Source organism: Amia ocellicauda, chromosome 8 (assembly GCF_036373705.1).
Source record: "Amia ocellicauda isolate fAmiCal2 chromosome 8, fAmiCal2.hap1, whole genome shotgun sequence".
NCBI classification, from domain to species: Eukaryota; Metazoa; Chordata; class Actinopteri; order Amiiformes; family Amiidae; genus Amia; species Amia ocellicauda.
The window spans coordinates 35,352,152-35,369,244 of NC_089857.1; the positions used below are offsets into that span (position 1 = coordinate 35,352,152).

At 38.3% G+C, this 17,093-nt stretch overlaps 2 long non-coding RNA genes across 3 annotated transcripts; one reads left to right on the forward strand and one right to left on the reverse strand.

Annotated features, from left to right (window-relative positions):
* Positions 1 to 2,963: 2,963 nt before the first annotated feature.
* Positions 2,964 to 8,554, reverse strand: LOC136754942 (uncharacterized). Its single transcript, XR_010817610.1, has 3 exons — positions 8,433 to 8,554; positions 6,185 to 6,307; positions 2,964 to 5,260 (listed from the first exon to the last, which is right to left on the reverse strand). It is a non-coding gene; the product is annotated as an uncharacterized LOC136754942 (long non-coding RNA).
* On the forward strand, positions 8,471 to 11,788 carry LOC136754941 (uncharacterized). Of its 2 annotated transcripts, XR_010817608.1 has the most exons (7): positions 8,471 to 8,561; positions 9,321 to 9,419; positions 9,579 to 9,680; positions 9,859 to 9,984; positions 10,173 to 10,312; positions 10,796 to 11,011; positions 11,316 to 11,788. It is a non-coding gene; the product is annotated as an uncharacterized LOC136754941 (long non-coding RNA). The 2 variants fall into 2 exon arrangements; XR_010817609.1 differs by lacking the exon at positions 8,471 to 8,561 and having other exon boundaries at positions 9,031 to 9,419.
* The last annotated feature ends 5,305 nt before the right edge of the window (positions 11,789 to 17,093 follow it).

Below are 17,093 nucleotides of genomic sequence, written 5' to 3' on the forward strand. Positions count from 1 at the left end.
TATTGATAGCACTTTACAATCAACTGTATTTTAACAGTGAGTAGAGTTTGTAAGGTCTATACCACAGATATTAGATGTGGAAATTCCCTACAACAAAACAAAATAATTAATAGATGCAAACCCACATTTATCTTGTCAGAAATAAAAAATTATGCTGGTGCTGATGTTCAGATGAAAGCCCTCTAGGGGGAAGTCAGTGCAGGATTTTATTACAGCTTTTCATATAACTGGGGGATTCCCCTGAACCACATCAAGCACCAACCTATGAGTACCCTGAAATTGCCCCAAGTAAAAGGGGCTTAGTGCAATGTAGGGGGGCTCTCTGTTGTCTAAACTGGTCTACATTAATCAGCCATTTTGGATTCTATCCAGGCTGATCAAGAGAAAAAGATTTATAATAATGCAAAGCCATGGTGTAAGAGTGATCTCTAGTGTTCACAAGAAGAACTTTCACAGGACAGCAAAACTGAAATCTCTGAAACTCAGCTATTTACTAATGTGCTAAAAATGATACCAAAGCTGTCACAGATCATGCTTTTATAATGTAGTAGGAATATTCTTTTGTTAAGTTAAGCCCTAAATATCAATTACAAAGCACAAAACATCATAAATTATCATTCTTCAAACTTTATATATTATTATTAACTATTTATTTATATAACTAATGACAGTGTCCAAGGGGACTTGTATGATCTTTTCAACATGCAGGGCTGGTTAGGACTAGTCATGGACTACCCATTTCATTTTAGGTGGAGTAGGCCCAGCCTAGTGCTAATAAAGGTCTGTGAAACCAGTCAATAATGTATTGCATTACTAAGGATTACAACATCACTAAAAAATATATATTTAGCTACCAATTCCAGTCATATATATTAGAAGTGAATGAAAAAAAAGAATATCTAAGCCTAACTCAATAAATAATCAGAGCAATAGAACCCCCAAGTATAGCACAAACTCCAATCTCAAACTAATCCCATTTTAAGATACCTAGTAGAAATGCAACCCCAGCCCTAAGAATAAAAATAAACACAAAATAGTATCCCATGCATTAGGATTGAAGCAATGTCCAATCTGAAAATAATGCAATTTAAGTTAAACTTTAATATATGAAACACTCACCTTCAATCTAGCAAAACTCAGAGGAACAAAACACCCCAAAACTAGACAAAAAAATAAATTCACTAATTAAACACCACCCAATCTTAAACTCATCACTCATCTATTTAAACCAGTATAAGTGAAACTTAAACCTTATTAGGAGTCGGAGCTGATGGGGAAAAATCAATCCCTAACACTAGCCCAGCCTTTAAAAAATCATGACAATAGTACAAGCATACCCTTACGAAAAATAAGTTTATTGAAGTATACTATACACTCACCTAAACGATTATTAGGAACACCATACTAATACTGTGTTTGACCCCCTTTCGCCTTCAGAACTGCCTTAATTCTACGTGGCATTGATTCAACAAGGTGCTGAAAGCATTCTTTAGAAATGTTGGCCCATATTGATAGGATAGCATCTTGCAGTTGATGGAGATTTGTGGGATGCACATCCAGGGCACGAAGCTCCCGTTCCACCACATCCCAAAGATGCTCTATTGGGTTGAGATCTGGTGACTGTGGGGGCCAGTTTAGTACAGTGAACTCATTGTCATGTTCAAGAAACCAATTTGAAATGATTCGACCTTTGTGACATGGTGCATTATCCTGCTGGAAGTAGCCATCAGAGGATGGGTACATGGTGGTCATAAAGGGATGGACATGGTCAGAAACAATGCTCAGGTAGGCCGTGGCATTTAAACGATGCCCAATTGGCACTAAGGGGCCTAAAGTGTGCCAAGAAAACATCCCCCACACCATTACACCACCACCACCAGCCTGCACAGTGGTAACAAGGCATGATGGATCCATGTTCTCATTCTGTTTACGCCAAATTCTGACTCTACCATCTGAATGTCTCAACAGAAATCGAGACTCATCAGACCAGGCAACATTTTTCTAGTCTTCAACTGTCCAATTTTGGTGAGCTTGTGCAAATTGTAGCCTCTTTTTCCTATTTGTAGTGGAGATGAGTGGTACCCGGTGGGGTCTTCTGCTGTTGTGGCTTCACAAATGCTTTGCTGCATACCTCGGTTGTAACGAGTGGTTATTTCAGTCAAAGTTGCTCTTCTATCAGCTTGAATCAGTCGGCCCATTCTCCTCTGACCTCTAGCATCAACAAGGCATTTTCGCCCACAGGACTGCCGCATACTGGATGTTTTTCCCTTTTCACACCATTCTTTGTAAACCCTAGAAATGGTTGTGCGTGAAAATCCCAGTAACTGAGCAGATTGTGAAATACTCAGACCGGCCCGTCTGGCACCAACAATCATGCCACGCTCAAAATTGCTTAAATCACCTTTCTTTCCCATTCAGACATTCAGTTTGGAGTTCAGGAGATTGTCTTGACCAGGACCACACCCCTAAATGCATTGAAGCAACTGCCATGTGATTGGTTGGTTAGATAATTGCATTAATGAGAAATTGAACAGGTGTTCCTAATAATCCTTTAGGTGAGTGTAAGTATACATATATCGGATAGTACACTTTTAGTATACTACCAAATAGAAAAAATAGTATACATTTATACTGGAGCAGGATGTTACTTCCATTAAACAGCCAAAACAGTCACAATTCTTGTACAGTAGAAGTTACAATTTTTAGATTCATCTATACTGAGTATTCATGTCAAGGAAATTTTATTATGCACTGCATACTGAAGCTGTAACCTTTATTACTGCCAAAACATTATTGTGCCGTACTACTATTAAAGAGTTATCAATTGCATTAATGGAATTGTCTATAAATCGATTCAGCTACAGCACTTACTGTATGTATTATGTATTATGTATTATGTGTATGGAACACAGAGAAAAGTCAGATGAAACATTTAATTAATTATATTTTTTATTGCTCCACATTTTGTTGAAAGTAATATGACTGAAAGCCCCAGACAGACAGGAAATGATTATATTTTAAAACATATACAAATTCAACAGAACAGACAAAACTGCTGAATGGACCTCTAATCCCGTTTATATGAATTTGGCAGTGGGATGATGTAGGTTTTTCCATATACACTGACAGACACACATTTCATTTTGATCACATCAGGGCAGACTGTAAAAATGTTTCCTTTCTTTCTCACTTCGTGTGTGAAGCTACTCTTTATGTTTACTTGTACATCTTGACATAGTGGCCTGCTAGATGTCAGAAGTTCCTCAACTATCACACAGCAGCGCTTCATACAACCACAGATTACAGGGTTTTCATGTAAGCACATATGCTTGAAAACGACTAAATCAATGATCAAGCCAATCGTACCATCCATCAGTAATACCACACTGTTGTTTCGTTTCTTAATTCGGTCATATTTTTGAGTGTGAAACAGAACTCCTTTGACCAAAAAGCGACTGTAGGACCAAAAACAATAACTTAGGTTCCCAAACAGTTGCTCCATAACAAGCCTGTGGGTACTGAAATGTCCTTTTGTAATGGTGGATGACCAAACCCTCTGACTATGTTATTTATTAAGTCACACTTTTCAGTTTTACGGTTGTTAAAATAAAGTTCATCATAAAAAGATTGAACCTTCTCACTCGCTCCAGCCATGACATTTTTGGCCTTTTCAGGCAATTCCCTCCATAACATAAATGTTGTAACTATTTGTTTAGGGACATACTGAGTTCCATGAAAGTATTTGAGTAGCTGGCCATTATTAGATTCAAATGCAAATGTTGAAGTTGCCCATAATGGCCCCCAATGATTTACACTATGTGGAATGTGTGTGAGCAGGTGAATGTTGAAAGTCATATGCTGCTTTCCATACAGTCTTTGAAATTCTATGACAAACACTAGTTTGAGCGCTAGTCCGGTCACATTAATTTTGGAAATTTTGACAGTGTCCTGCAGTAAAGTGTATATTCCAAACACTAGAAGAAAAAGATGGTTACAAAACTTGTTAGGAAGAACACCTTTCAGCATGGGCAACGCATAAAACAGCAGAAAGGCTCTTCATTCTGAAGCCTTCCAGAACTTTCGCTCACATAGTGACCTGGGCACTCTAGTTACTTCAACAGGTGGTTTTATGTTAACTAGTCTTGAATCAATCTCTGACATCTGAATGCCAATGTACTGGACAATGTACTCCGAGGCACACACTATGCTGATATTCTGGAACAAATCCATTTATCATCTGGAAGTGGACAAGTTTCATTAAAAGAGATGGCCCTTTGAAACCGTATACTGGCTGCTCAGGTAAAGCTAACACTGCATGACAATAATGGTCTTTTTAATTTCAAAGGGCAGGTTCTGGTATTCTGTACGGATATAATTTACCACCTGGTAAATTTACCAATGGTAACAAAAATCACACCCATAAAAACTGCTTTGTGTTCCACAGCATTGGACAGGCAACTGAGTCTGAGCTACACACAAGCACAAACACTTTGGAGACATGGGTGTTCCCTTGTCTATCTTTCCAGTCAATACCGGTTGTTTCTAAGTGTAAGGCTTCATTTGTGAATGGTGTTAGAAGTGTCATCATATTGGGTTTATTTGGCCCAAACCATAAGGCTGACATCAAAATGTGTTGCTTTCGCTGTTCTGGTTTTAACTCAATAACCTGGCACTGTATAGGCCAAATTTGACATTTGGAGCTCTTAAAAACTGGTACTCCATCACAATTCCATAATAGAGTCATGTCATCTTTTCCCAGAATTTGATTATCATACAGCTTCCTGTATTCTTCTCCACATTGTATGTCTGACAAATCATCACCGTTAGGTTTTCTAGACAGACTAAAATCATGTTCCTGAAGAAGCTGCTTAATCTGACCAGACAATGGGAGCACAAGAAAAAAACAACCACACTTTAGGTTTGAATCAGCATCAAAGACTGTGTTACACATGTCACATTGCAAAGGACAGCTCGCAGTCATGCCCTAGTATTTTGTGCAACAATTACAATAGAAGTGAACCTCATATTTAGATGTACTTCCAAATGCCTTCTTAAATAAATACTGCATAGTTGGTACTAAGCCTGGAAAAAATATGTTAAACATTTGAAGTAGATAGGTCAGTGCCTGGCCTGTTAGATGGTGTCTTAGCACATATGTCATGAGCAACAATAAACTCTGTCCCTTTGAAATTGGTGCCCTGGGATACAACGGTTTGTCACCATCCTCCACTCTGTCTTCCTTAATCTAGTCTTCATTGTTCTGGAGGGAGGGAGGGAGGGGGAAGGAGAGAGAGGAAGAGAGGGAAGGTGAAAAGACTAAAATATACCAATCACAAATTTTAAATAATAGATTTCTCTCTGTGGCAATAGCGCACAAGAGATGGCATTCCATTTGCAATTTTGTTTCAGGGTGCAGCTATTAACATTACCCTCTATAAAATAAGTAACTTCGTCAAAAATTAAGGCATACTAGCAGGTGACAAAAAATATACAATTTTAAGATAAATAAATCCAATGTTATTAAAAATATTAGGGATGTACCGATAAGAAAAGTATTGCCCGACACCGATAGCCAATGTTCATATAACATCTAACATCTACCTGTCTTTTCCCTCTTCTGACCCTCTCATCCCCTCTCGCATCTCTTCCTGCTTGTCTGCTATTTCCGCCTGGATGCACTCGCACCACCTAAAGCTCAACCTCTCCAAATCGGATCTCCTCTTTTTCCCCCACTCTTCCTCACCTTCTGCTGACCTCCCCATCTCAATCCCCTTGGAATCCACCACACTCTTCTTCTTCAAAAAATCTAGGAGTCACCCTCGATCCTGCACTCTCCTACACCCAGCACATCACCACGCTGACGCGCACCTGTAGATTCTTCCTGAGCAACATACGCCGGATCTGTCCCTTCCTCACAGACTACTCAACTCAGCTACTCGTCCAGTCACTGGTCCTCTCCCACCTGGACTATTGCAACTCCCTCCTGGCCGGCCTGCCTGCATCTACTACCCGCCCACTCCAGCTCATCCAGAACTCTGCAGCTCGTCTGGTATTCTCTCTGCCACAATTCGCACACGCTACTCCACTGCTCCGCTCCCTCCACTGGTCCCCGATAGCGGCACGCATTCAGTTCAAGACATTGACCCTCACCTACCGCTGTCTCGACCACACTGCACCAAGTTACCTTCAGACACTCGTCTCTCCATACATGCCCTCCAGACCACTGCGTTCCTCCAGTGCCAGAAGACTAACTCTGCCTCCTCTCCGCTCTCCTTCCTCCAGAGCTGCTCCTTCTCATCCTTGGCCCCTAAATGGTAGAACAACCTGCCCACTGAAGTCAAAACAGCAGAGTCCTTGAACTCATTCCGGCGCTTACTCAAGACACTTTTCCGACAGTAATTGTAATATTAGTCCTCTATCCCTGCTAGATAGCACTTCACAGTTTTATTATGCTTCTCGCGTTTTTGATTGTTTTCCTCCTTGCTCCCTTTCCCGTAGCCCTTGTCTGTGACCCTACATCTTGACAGCACTTAGCTTTCACCGTCCAGGATGTAGGAAGTCTCTTACTGTACTTGTGTAAATTGTAAATTGTAATTTGTAAAATGTATTATTCTGAATTGCTGTTTTAGCTAAATTGAATTTGTAATGATTGATGCCTTGTACTTCACTGTATTTTTGCACTTATGTTGTAAGTCGCCCTGGATAAGGGCGTCTGCCAAGAAATAAAAATAATAATAATAATAATAATCATAATCATAATCGGTTGATGTCGATACCAATTTTTTGACATTTCTGTAACTTTCTACCCTGTCATCAATTAAATAAAAATGTTGCTCTGATGAGGCTTCTAATTTGAGCTCATTTTAATTATACAAGTTATTAATCCATATATTTGAATAAGAAAAGACGTATATCCCATTCAGACATAGGATAAAAGACCACCAATTTGACATATGGTGTATTTTTTAGAAATGAAAGGTATGCAAGGTGAAACCCGTCTACAAAGCCGATACAGCCGATGTGAGCTTAACAATAGCTGGCACTACAATACTTTTAATACATCTTAAATGCAGGGTGCCTTATCCCAAGGAGTTTATATAGAATAATTATCCATTCAAGGAAGGATGGACAGCAGCTCCCTCTAAAAACAGTCCACATTCACCGATGTCTCAAAAAGTATTTATTGGAGAAAAAGTGAACATCATGATGCTTACGCATTTCGATCTTCCTCAGCATCGTCCTCCAATAAATACTTTTTGAGACATCGGTGAATGTGGACTGTTTTTAGAGGGAGCTGCTGTCCATCCTTCCTTGAATGGATAATTATATAATATTATATATATATATATTAGGGCTGTGCAATATGACGATATATATCGTATGACGATAGAAAAACGTCTATCGTTTCATATTATGCTATATCGTTTATATCGTGGTGTCGCAAATTGCGAACTTTACGGCAGTATTTTTCGTCATTAGGACGCTTTGCGTTATTCCACACGTGCTGGATGCAGGTAGAAATGAGCACCAGAAACACAGACGCACACAGCCTGACGTGGAGAGGAGTTTTGTGTCTGTTTTATTATTTGTGCTTTACATGATTGTAAACAGCGTAATACATACACGTTTCTGTTCAGAGATATTAGGAAGAGCTGAACGTGTAGACAACATTATATTCAGACAAGCATTGCATTACCGTAAGAAAACGTTTCCATGTGCAACAATAAATATTTGCTATTTATTATTATTATTGTAACTAGTCATGGCGTTTATGGACTTATGGACGAATGTATTAGTTATTAATGTTTTTGAGGGAAACCCAGATCTGCTGTATTTATTAATTAATTAATTAATCTTGTAAATGGGCACACATTAACTGAATCGTGTTTGCCTTCATACTGACTGTCTCTGCGGGGCTGTTATACAACAGACTGCACACCATTCACAGGACAACAGCCTGAAACATCGTCCAGTTGTTCATTAAATATGAATGCTACCGATCCGATTATTAACCTTCGGTTTGTTTTAACTAGTCATGGCACTGCACCGGTCATGTGAAATCCAAGTTTTTAATACACTCGGATATTAACTTGTTTCTGTACGTGGATTTCACTCCATGATGCTAATACAACTAATTTTTTCGTGATCACACACGGCACTTGAGATTATATCTTCCGACACAATGTGTCTGATCTCCCTGTGTCTCAAGTCAAGCGCACACCTCCGCTGCTGAAAGAGAAGTATTTCCTCAGTGGGTGACGGACGCTAAAATCGGTTTTAGGGTTTAAGGCTAGTCTAGGGCTCTTGAAAAATATATATTAGTCAATGAGTCAAACTGGTCTAAAAGGCAGTAATATAAGAACTAGACTTAATCTGTATCTGTGAAAACGCTCAATGTTACATTTCAAAATACACGCTTGCTTGCAACATACCATGGCAGATGAAGAGTCGTCCGCTTCACTGCTGGGATCGGGTATGTCTTCCTCTTTGCTGTTGGGATCAGATCTGGAGTCTTCTTCATTGACATTAACTTCCTCTGCAGACTGAAGCAACAAGAAAGAGTAAGTCAGTTCAGTACATTTTATAACACACAGCTTCAAGAAAAAAGAAAAGAAAAAACGCCATGTTTAACTAGATACTGTACATGTTGTTTTTAAACTAGTTATATATTGTTAAAAAGTTGCAAACTAGTTACCTATCCAACTAGTTTCCTGAAGGCGAGTCTGTTCCAGCCGCGACTGGAGCCTCAAGTATAACTCCCGCTTCAGTGACCTCATATAGGATAGCTAAAGTTATCCCATTACAGTCACTGTGGTTATAATATGCGTACTTTAGCTAGAACTTACCTCTTCATTCCATCTGTACGTAGTTTGTTCTTCTGGGAATCCTTTCATCTGGGTGCTCAAGGTACCGTTTGTAAGGTCCTCTTCTTTGGGTCATTTTAAAGCAAAGTTTTTGTCAACACTGAAATGTGTCCGGATTCAAATACACTCCTTATTAGAATACAGAATAATATACAGAAGAAAAGACTAAACATTTCTGGAGAATGTTTTGGTTGTATTTTTCGCGGGTGACGGAAGTGACGTTGCTTGCGAACTACCATTAAACTCGAAAGCAGAAGAAGGAAGTGACGTTGCTAACCGTTTCAAAAAATTTTCCCTCCAATGATCGTCTTCTGGGAGTTTCAATGTATGGTTCGCAGTTGGCACCATGGCGTTTGCTTTGTATTTCTTTCAAGATAAGTCTGTGGAAGTGGGGAGAACGGATTTAATGAATGATTTAATTCTCTGGTAAAAGAATAACTGAATGTCCATCTCTAGAAGGGGACGACGGGTGGGTGCAGGTACGATGGCGCAGCGCTGGCAGAAAAGCAGCATCTAACACTGCAGAATATCCGGCCAAGATTCTCATGCTAAGCGGTGAGTTTATTTTTTAGGTGATGATGGGGGGAAGTTGGAGACATCAACTCGATGAACCAGTTGCTTTAAAATTATTTATGACGACCTAATGGACCTATCTTGTTAACTACGTTATTTTTTTATTTACAATAATGTAATTATTTTATTTTGTTTTTAAAGCGCAATAAGGAACGCTGCCCTGAAAAGAAGGCCGCAAACAAAATGATAGAAAGTGTAAAAGAAGAGTTGATGGTTCAAATGAAAAGCACTTCTGATCAGCAAGTAAGCATTATGTTATTACCTTTTTGAAATTAGAATATTAGGCAGCAAATATGCAATTGTATTCTGTTCAGTGAGTTATATGGATAGATTGTATGCAGGCTACATTATTAATATTTTAGTGGAGTTGCTTGGTGTGTGAGTTGAAACTACCGTACTGTACACTTGATTTGTGTTGTAGCCTTCTGAATCAGAGGAAGATGAGGACTCCAGAAGAAAGTTAAGTCAGGAGGTAAAAAGGCTTGGAGAGGAAAATGAAAGGAACGACTTGTCAGAAATAGTGATGAAATCCTCAGTGCCCTCAAAGGTAATTTCTCCAGGAAAGAAACGTTTCATGATGTAAAACTGCAGTGTGCCCAGACATCACAGTTGTGTGCCTTCATGCCCATGTTAAAATATCATAAGGCTGCTTCTCATTATAAATGTGATTTTCATGGTCATTGCATGATAAATATAATTCTTATCCTTCTTCTTCACCTTTACTTCTTTATAAAGACTTTCCATCAATTGTGAGTTCCTTGAAAGCCATGCTGGAGCGACGTCCATCGTCATGGTCCACCCCATCGTGCAGTGCATCAGATAATCCTTCTCCATCTCCATGTTTGAGTGTTGTGCCAGGGAATGTTATTGATGAGGTATGTTTCTAATACACAAGATGCTGTGCTATCAACTAAAAGCTGCTATAGCAGATAAACATACCCGTATGAAGGATGCTACAGTATATAAACACAATCTTTTGTTTGTTATTACTGTCATTTAAGGTGTTGTTTAATGATGTATAATAATTAAGAATTGTGGCGTTCTGAAGAACTCACCAGCGCTGAATTGGTGCTGAGTAAGACAGCTTCCCAAGTGTAAGAAATACCTGTTTTTAAAAACAATTGCAAACCTCCAGTGCTACGACACATGCCTTCAGATTTTTTAATGTATGTGTATCTGACCCGATAACTGTTTGAGTCTTGTCGCTGCACTGAAGGTTCGCAGTTCTTTTTAAAGAGTATCTCTTACTCTTTGGAGACTGTTCCACTACCATTAGGAACGGCTGTGTAGGAATTTAGTGCTGGTGAGTTCTTCAGAATGACACAATTCTGAACTTCCTTTGAATTAACATTTTTCAGATACCTTTGATGCCAGGATTTGCAGTTTGTGTATCTGCTCGCCAATTGAAGTCTCTAAAGAGCCTGAACCTTTCCGTCTACAATGGAGATCTTGCTGTCCTGGTGTTTGGAAGGGAAACCTTGGCTACATCCAGTCTGACTGGCCGGCAATCTGGAGCACACAAAACCTTGAATCCAAACCAGCCTTGGACCCTGAGAAGATTGCTGCCATAATCGGTGTGTAGGATGCATTAAGTACAAATTTTAAAGTCTATGTACTATGTTAAAGGCACTGTGAATTTCTTGTTAGTGTTTTGTTAATTATTTCGCTGTTCAATTGGTAGTGATGGTGCGTTATGATTTCAGTAAACAAATGAGAACATTCCCTCCGCAAGAGTGCCTATGAAATAGCTTCTATTGGGTATTTTCAGTCTGAAGGAAAACTCCTTGAAATCTTCTTTTCTGATATCCTTCTGTATTCAGAGTCTCTTGTCGTCTTGCCCGGCTCAGTATGCTTTTTTATTTTATTTTTATTTTACAGGGCATGCTATGGAGAAATTCAAAGAAGTAACAGTGCAAGATGTCCGGAGAATCATACGCAAGAAATGCAACAATTAATGCTTCAAACAAGTCAAGGCAGAAAGTGTGTGAGCCTGCATTTCATGTACGGGAAAAAAAAAATGAAGCATATTGTTACTTAAAATAACCATGTTCATTTTAACATACCGTAGGTCAAAATAGGTCAACCAGATGTTTTGTTTTTTTGTATATATACAACCAGAATTCTTAGTTATTTGTAATTTCAAAGTCCATCCTATGCACAGATTATGGCATCAATATTTTCAATGTTCAAAGCTGGTTCAAGTGCTTATGCTATTGTTTAGCCCCCTTTCGGACTGAAACTATATAGCTAGATTGTCGGTATTGTCAGTTTGACAATATTGCTTTAAGTTTGTTAAGTACTGTTAATATGTTTAAATACTCTTTCACTAAACATTAAATGTGTCTGAGTCACATCTTGTGTCTTGAGTTTCTACCAGTAAGGGTATACAAGTGATTCCTTTATTTTAAAGATGTTAAATATACAGTAGTATGTTTCTTGTAAAGTTTGAAGTGGAAGTCATACCAGACACATGACCCCGAGTGTTAAAGTATTGTTTAAGTAAACAGTTAACTTTAGTATACTTACGACCCATGTTTTTAAACATTTATAGTTATAGTATACATTTAAATATTTCAGTAAATCTTATTAAATTGAAAGTGTATTACAGAGATTACTTTGGAAGAGTATCTCTGTAGTGCACTTTCAAGTACAAGTCAAAATATTAAAAAGTATACTTTTAAGTATTTCAAAAAGTCTGCTTCATAAATTGAAAGTACACTTCAAATTATTCAAAAGTATACTTTTAAGTATTTCAAAAGGTATACCTCATAAATTTAAAGTGCACTTCAAAGTATACTTTTAATTTTTCATGAAGTCTACTTTTTAAGTTGAAAGTGCATTACACAGAAACTTTTAAGTATTCAAAAGTAAACTTAAAATATACTTTAAGTGTACTTTGAAGTGTACTAAATAAACAAAAAAGTGGGCCAATTTAGTCTACTTAGTACAAAATTTGTATATACATACAGTGAGGGAAAAAAGTATTTGATCCCCTGCTGATTTTGTATGTTTGCCCACTGACAAAGAAAAGATCAGTCTATAATTTTAATGGTAGGTGTATTTTAACAGTGAGGGACAGAATAACAGCAAAAAAATCCAGAAAAACGCATTTCAAAAATGTGCATGTTAATGAGGGAAATAATTATTTGATCCCCTATCAATCGGCAAGATTTCTGGCTCCCAGGTGTCTTTTATACAGGTAATGAGCTGAGATTAGGAGCACTCCCTTTAAGAGAGTGCTCCTAATCTCAGCTCGTTACCTGTATAAAAGACACCTGTCCACAGAAGCAATCAATCAATCAGATTCCAAACTCTCCACCATGGCCAAGACCAAAGAGCTGTCCAAGGATGTCAGGGACAAGATTGTAGACCTACACAAGGCTGGAAGGGCTACAAGACCATCGCCAAGCAGCTTGGTGAGAAGGTGACAACAGTTGGTGCGATTATTCGCAAATGGAAGAAACACAAAATAACTGTAAGTCTCCCTCGCTCTGGGGCTCCATGCAAGATCTCACCTCGTGGAGTTTCAATGATCATGAGAACGGTGAGGAATCAGCCCAGAACTACACGGGAGGATCTTGTTAATGATCTCAAGGCAGCTGGGACCCTTGTCACCAAAAAAACAATTGGTAACACACTACGCTGTGAAGGACTGAAATCCTGCAGCACCCACAAGGTCCCCCTGCTCAAGAAAGCACATGTACAGGCCCGTCTGAAGTTTGCCAATGAACATCTGAATGATTCAGAGGAGAACTGGGTGAAAGTGTTGTGGTCAGATGAGACCAAAATCGAGCTCTTTGGCATCAACTCAACTCGCCGTGTTTGGAGGAGGAGGAATGACCCCAAGAACACCATTCCCACCGTCAAACATGGAGGTGGAAACATTATGCTTTGGGGGTGTTTTTCTGCTAAGGGGACAGGACAACTGCACCGCATCAAAGGGACGATGGACGGGGCCATGTACCGTCAAATCTTTGGTGAGACCCTCCTTCCCTCAGCCAGGGCATTGAAAATGGGTCGTGGATGGGTATTCCAGCATGACAATGACCCAAAACACACAGCCAAGGCAACAAAGGAGTGGCTCAAGAGGAAGCACGTTAAGGTCCTGGAGTGGCCTAGCCAGTCTCCAGACCTTAATCCCATAGAAAATCTGTGGAGGGAGATGAAGGTTTGAGTTGCCAAACGTCAGCCTCGAAACCTTAATGACTTGGAGAGGATCTGCAAAGAGGAGTGGGACAAAATCCCTCCTGAGATGTGTGCAAACCTGGTGGCCAACTACAAGAAACGTCTGACCTCTGTGATTGCCAACAAGGGTTTTGCCACCAAGTACTAAGTCGAAGGGGTCAAATACTTATTTCCCTCATTAACATGCAAATCAATTTATAACTTTTTTGAAATGCGTTTTTCTGGATTTTTTTGTTGTTATTCTGTCTCTCACTGTTAAAATACACCTACCATTAAAATTATAGACTGATCATTTCTTTGTCAGTGGGTAAACGTACAAAATCAGCAGGGGATCAAATACTTTTTTCCCTCACTGTAAGTACATTTCTAGTTTACTTAAAAATCCATTCAAAATAGTGTACTTTATATACTTAAGTATACTTACAAAAATAAACTTTAGTATACTATTTGTTTGTAAGGGTATGGATTTTTTAAATTATATAATTCCTGATAAAATGTCCAATCTGCGACTCATCCAGTTTTAGTGAATGCCATAGGAAGAAATCCTAAAATGATTAGAACTCAACCATTCATATAAATTAATTATCCCTATTCTGTTTTTTTCAGATAAACTGAAACTACCTTGAAAGACAACTTGCAGTTTCTTCCCCAACACGTTTACTTTATTTGTGGACAGCATTAATCAAAATACAGCAGATGGCACTAAAGTTTCACATTTGCATTTGTCTTTCAGATTCACATTGTAAAATGCAGTTTCCCCTTTAAACACTGACCTGTTGAAAAATACTTGTAAAATATTTGATGTATACAGTTATAGGTTATATCTATACAGTCTATTTATTTATTTAATTCATCTTTAACAGTTAACTGGTAATGGTAATTGCATACTGGGGACTTCAGCAGGCAAAATGGTATTACTTTTTGTTTTTGTTTTTAAATGTTAATTATTTTCGGAAGAAAAACAGAAGGGGATGTTTTGTTTGCTTGTTTCAGTTATCTTTGACACAGAATTACAATATTGCCAGTTTTCCTAGTCAGTATTACCATGGCTTATGTGACAAGGGAACAAAGAAGTAGTCATGCAGAAGAACATTTTGCAGTTATATTCCTGTTGTTTAATTTTAGTTTTTACCAACCAGCATATCCAGAATAACCATACGCCCTAACATGAGGTAAAGTGTATCTTCTGAATGCACCACACTAATTGTTGTGTGTGTGTGTGTGTGTGTGTGTGTTCTAGTGTGTTTGTAACCAGGGCAAATTGTATACTTTCAGAACAGAACATTTCATAAAACCTGACAAATAATAATAAAAAAAAAACCATTTCAGAACCCTTTCTCTGGGTAATTATATTAATACCCAAAAGGCATGAAATACCTAATATCAAACATGTGACACCTATGATATTACTCATGACATGTTATAGCTGAAGCATTCATTTCTGATTAAACAATTCACTCATTAAAATGTGTTAACAAATTTGTAAAAGAGGAAAATAAATATGTAATGCAATACTTGTTCTGTAATTACTATAAAGCAAAAACAAAACAAAACAACACTCAAATCAGTTCAGCCAATTCATTTGAAGTGGTGCAATGTGTATCACATGCTTTGGTTCATGCTTGGCACACTGAGGAAGATTGAAGGACACACAAAATGGCATTCTTTGTTGAAGAAAATTAAGCATTTCCTTCTGGCTTTGATGCAGAGAAAAGCAAGGAAAGAAACTGAATAAAGAAAGCTGTATGAGTTTCCATGAAAGGAATGAAAGAGCTTTATGGTGTTATATTTGGTTTGGCTTGTGCTGTCTGGAAGGTTATGGAAAGAACACACCATGTTATCTGAAATGATAGGCCCAAAGAGAACCAGCCAAACAGGCACACTGCCACTGTTTCAGAGGGCAAATTGGAAAATATTATAAGCAATGAAAGTCAAAGCTTAAGGTTCAAAGAACAAAATTAATGAAGTACTGCAACACTGAAAGAAAAGTTTTTTAAAACATCCAATAATAGTATAAATGCAAAATGCCCTGAATTGTCCACAGGGGCTGGTGGCCGGAGGGTTGCTGAATAACTTGTCGACTAGGGTGGAGGACTGGGGGCTATATCACCAAAATAGGATGAATATGAATACAATATCTATAAGCACCTAAGTACAGAGAAAGTAAAATTCCCCCATTTCAATCAGAATCGCCCCATTTGAAAATGATTTCCCCCCCCATACAATTGCCCATGAAATCTCCCCCACCCCCTATTTTTTCCACTATGGCTTTCATTTTCCGCCAGTCTGGCAACAGCATGTGAAACATAGCTCATCCAATTGCATGTGCACGACTGCAGATGTCAACATCAACAAAATGACAATAGCCAATGAAGAAATAATATTCATGTGCCCAGTACATCTCATTATCTTTATTGGCCAATGGTCAGACTGTCACGACAAAGAACTTGCTCGGCTTTTTAAACCGTTCGGCGCTGGCTGTGTCTATCTCGTGGTGTTGTGGCCACCACGAAAATTACATACACATTATATATATATATATATATATATATATATATATATATATTCAACTACATTATGACACGAATACAGCCATTAATTGCATATACTGTATGTATAGGGAACGCAATGAAAAGCAGCTGACTCAAGCCCGCCCTCATAATTCAGCGGCCATAATCTCATATTTATTCTTTTAGAACAAAACACAACCAGGTTCATCAACATCTGACCAAGAATATGTGACCGCAGCAATAAAGGACCAGGTCGGTAAAAATGAATGAGGTTGAAAATAAGTTGCAGCAATTATGAGTGTTATTGATGGAATAGTTTTAAATACCAATAAATCATGCAAAATATAATATATACTTGGGGAAACGTGTTAGACTCCATTACAATGTACACTACCGGAACACCTACATTTTTCCAGTTTTCATTGAAATTTATGCAGGTTAATCTCTTAATGTTTAATGTACTCTGAAATTAAAGCATAGAACAAATAAACAACTGGAGATAAAAAATAAATCATAACATCGTTTTAACAAAATGTAACCCCTTAAGCTGACAAACCCCTCTGGTACTCTTAAAAGGGCACCAAATCTGTGTGCTTCTCTTTAATCCCATGTGCACTCTCCACTGTTGTGTTGATTGCCAAGTGTTTGGTATCCCATAAGTGGAGACCTCTCAGCTTTGATGTGAAGCATTCTCTGATGTGAAACATTTGTTTTTTTGTGGGGGGATACTTGGTCTGAGTAGCAATACAAAATCTCAGAAAATATTGACAACTATGACGTATTCTGGAACCAGAGAGTCTACTGATCAAAACAAGGCCATCCATGTTTTTGTAGAAGCAACACACACCCATAGAGAGCTCAAAATGTCAAGATGGAAAACTGTTTACAGTGTACTAATACACAGCGATTTGACATAATTGGATCTGAACTTCTCTGTGTTTGATAGAACATCAAATAATAC